Here is a 4461-nt window from a genome sequence, read left to right as displayed (position 1 = left end):
TGGTTATATGAATTGTATGTAATGAGCTCACCTATTGACATAGTTGTGATGGCAAGAGTAAGTGTCAGTTAATTGTTTTGTTAATTTTTTTAATGTGGCATTAAGGTATGTTATCTGATTTTTCTACCTATGAACTTAATAAACTCAGTTGAAGCTTACTCTCTTTCATTTTTCCTATTTTCCTGTAGTTGTCGCATTATGGAATCAGGCGATCGGATAAACTTAAAGATCACACTATCTGGCTACATATTTTGGTTTTGTGGCATGTAATAAGAGTATTTGGTAAATGTACTTATGTGTTCATGAAAGTATATATGTCTTGGCTTGTATATATTGTATATGTTTGATATTTAAATGATAAGATTGTACATAGCTTATTATGTAAATCTTTAATGTGGATTGTGTATGGTATAAGATAGAATGAGATGAAATGTTGATAATTTGTAATTTGTTATGGAAAGAATAGTTGGATGATAGCTTGGTTTGATGTTCTAGTAATGTGGTTGGATACTTGAGTTGGATGTCATAAAAATTGATATGTGCATCTATTCTTTTAGTGTCATATGTATGGATGAAAGTATGCATTGGTATATAACTATTTGTTGATGATAGAAATGTTGGCATTTAGATACTTTACTTGACATTGTTTGGTTAAGCTTGAATTTGATATAAAATGAAGTTGAATTTTAGATTTGAATGTTGTTTGTGATGGTTCCCTATGGCATATTGGTTAGACCTAGGCTAATGACATGTTTTGGTATGTTTTTGATGTATTTTGAATTGGTTGAATGAATGGTTAATGGCATGCTTATGGCCTAAGTAAGCAAACACATGTATGACTTGCACATTAAGGTTCAATATACCACACACCACTAGATACATGAGTTGTCACACAGCAATGTGTCATATGTGGGCAAGTGACATGGCTTTGTCATCTGTTTGTTTTGGATGGTTTTGGTTCCACATGACCATAATTAGTTACACGGCCTGGTGACATAGTCGTGTGACTCAAGCATACACAACATCACTCTGTTGTATAGTTTGAGGACACAGTTGTGTGTTATTGCACCAACAAAAAAAAGTCAGAAAGGGGAGAGTAATTTTTTTTTTTTGGGAAAAGATAAAAATTAAAAAGAAAATAAAAAAAATCAAATTTAACAAAAATCCTGACTCCCCCCACTAAAACCCACACCAGATTCTCATCCAACAACCTTAGAGTTCCAGTTCCACCAAACCTTTATCAGACAACCAAAATAAAAATTAACACTCACGCTCGCATAGAGATTCGAACACAGGACCTCCAACACATTAACTCCTTACCACTCAAACTAGCAAGCTCATTCTAATATAAGTTTACAAACAATACTACATAAGCCCACCCAACAGGGATAAGGCTAGGATAAAAAAAAACGGAATTTGTTAAAAGTAAAACTTGAACCCAAGACCTTAAACACATACCTAGAACACTTAATCACTGAAGCAAATACTTGTTTGTGTTAGGATTTACAAAAGTAGAAATAAATTATTCAATGCGTTACAATTTCGTAACTTTTCATTTTCCTCGGTTATCTACTTGTTCTTGATCTCTAATATAGTTTATTTCAATTATTGGCCTCAACTTCATATAATATTCAATTTAATATATATAACTTTTATTTACAATTTTACATTTACCCCAAAGTTTTATATTTTACTCAATTTGGTCCCTAAGACCAAAATATTATTATTTCCATAATTAAACTTTATATCTATTAAACCGAATTTATAAATATCCCAAATCAGCCCTTACATGCTAAAGATTTCACAAGAAAAACATGTATAATGTCATTTATTCAAATAAATCCCTAAACTTAAAATCATGAAAATCTTTTAACAAAATCTTTCTATATAACATCCAAACATCATCTTCTACCATTAAACTTAATAAACACACCAAAATCATCAATGACATTTTCTAAAACATTTAACAATTTTACAAACTAACCCTCGGGATAGCTAGGTGAAGCTAAAATGATCTCAAAAACACAAAATTCATGAAAAATATATGGAAATATACTTCTATGCAAAGATCTAAAATGTCAAATACTCAAGCTTAAACAATGACTCTTCCCTTCTTCTATTTTTGGCCAAGAACAAAGAAAGATGATGAATTTTTTTTTGTTTTTACTTAATATTATTTTAATTTCCAATTTAATAATTTACCCCTTTAATAATAACCTAACAACTAACCAAATTGTGTCCATATTTGTCCACTAACATCTTATATGATTTATTTACTACACAAGTCTACTCATTCACATTTAATAACTATTTAACATCTTTTACTATTGAAACTAACTTTTCAAGCTTTTACAATTTAATCCTTTTAATTAATTAACGATCTAAACAATAAAATTTCTTAACCAAATTTTAATATGACACTAATGACCTTGTAAATATTAAATAATTAATACTTATGGACTGACACATCAAAATTGTGGTCCCGAAACCACTGTTTCTGACTCCACTAGAAAACGAACTCTTACACTCAACCAAGACATGTCAAGGGTAGCATACCATGTTGACCTACCAGAAAGGACCTGTGATTGTGGGAGATTCCAGGCACTTCGATTCCCATGGGCACATGCAATCGATGCATGTACGAATGCGTGAATACAATGCACATATTATATTAATGGTGTCTACATACTGACACACATGCACAATATATAGAGATCAAAATTCTCACCCGTCCCAGATGAGAGTATGTGGCCGCCAGTGCCTAGCGCCCTGTTCGACTTGGCACCGAATATCAACTTGCGTCGTCTCCCAAAAGGTCGTCCAAATTCTACTCGAATACACACCAATATGGATGTTTAGGAGAGGGACAGTCAACAGAGGTTATGTGGCTATTGAAGGAACTTAAGGCATACGAAGGCAACATGTCAACATTTGGGGGATGCATTGAGGACTCAATGTTGCTCACATATTTTTTTGTACAGAAATTTATTACAATGCTTCTTTTTTTGTACAAAATCTATGCATTTTTTTTGTATTTCATTTGTATTTTCCACCATCTACTAACATTCATATAGTGGAAAATTTGTCACTTTAAGCCCTACTTTAAGTACCAATTAAAATTTCTCTAGCATTTGAACTTTTATCATTTTTATAATTTAGTCCTTATACCTTAATTAATCACCAATTCGATAAAATTACCTATCCAAAATTCAATTCGCCTACTATATAACTTCATAAATATTGAAAAAAATTACAATTCTGTTTTATGGAAACGAGGTCTCAAAAGTATGTTTTTTGACACCATTGACTTTTGGAACGTTACATGTTTCATATCAAATATTATATACGGAAAATTTCGTACCCTATATAGATTAGAATTTAATAGAGACAATTATGAGTTGCAACACAAATATAAAAAAAATTGATCATATTTTATTGATATAAATTATATTTACATCACAGAAAGTAAATGAAAAATATATCATTGACGTCGTCGAACCAAATATGTGCGACAAGGCGATGGCTGACGGTTTTGGGTAGGATTTCTACATACAAATTGGGGTGTTAACTCCTCCTCTTGGTCATGATCATCGTCTTCATCTTCTTCATCTTCTCTTCAACCCCCGTATTAATCTTCATCTCGATCCTCATCTTCATCTTCATCTCTACCCTCGTCTTCGTCTTCATCTCCTTCCGTGGTTGAGTGTTGTGTCATCCTAGCCTCCCATCATGTGTCCTCCATTCTACGAGAAGGTGGTCGAAACCATAAATTTTTGATGTATCGACTAATAAATATTAATTACAGAATATTTACAGAGTCATTAGAGTTATATTGAAGTTTGGTTAAGAAATTTTAATGATCAGTTAATTAATTGAACAAAAGGACTAATTTTTGAAAGGTGCAAAACTAATAATTATTGAATCATAATGATTTGGTGATTTTCGGTTAGAAGATTAAATTGTAAAAGTTGTAAAAGTTTAGGGAAAATGTGTAATTAATAAAAAGTTAAGGGTTATATACATTGAATGGAATGTGAGAAATGTATGAGATTAATATATTGTATTTAATTATTATATAGATCAAAACTTGGATAATAAAGACAATAACTGAGGAAAAGGGAAAATAGCAGATTAGTCCTTGCGTGTTGGTCGAAATCGAATAGTAGGTAAGTTCATAGTATTTCAATACGTAAATGAATTTCTACTTGTGTTCTTATATTAGGATTCTTTAATTACTATGTTTATAAAAAAATTATTGTATGAATGCACATACGTGCTCATGTTTGTACTTTGGTACCCCTGAATGTACATACGTGCCCCTGTTTGTACTTCGATACCCCTGAATGCACTTACGTGCCCTTGTTTGTACTTTGGTACCTCTGAATGCACATACGTGCACCTGTTTGTACTTCGGTACCTTTGAATGCACATACGTGCTCCTGTTTGTACTTTGGTACCCCT

The sequence above is a fragment of the Gossypium raimondii genome, chromosome 13, assembly GCF_025698545.1.
Source record: "Gossypium raimondii isolate GPD5lz chromosome 13, ASM2569854v1, whole genome shotgun sequence".
Lineage (NCBI taxonomy): Eukaryota > Viridiplantae > Streptophyta > Magnoliopsida > Malvales > Malvaceae > Gossypium > Gossypium raimondii.
This window is presented reverse-complemented; position numbering follows the sequence as displayed.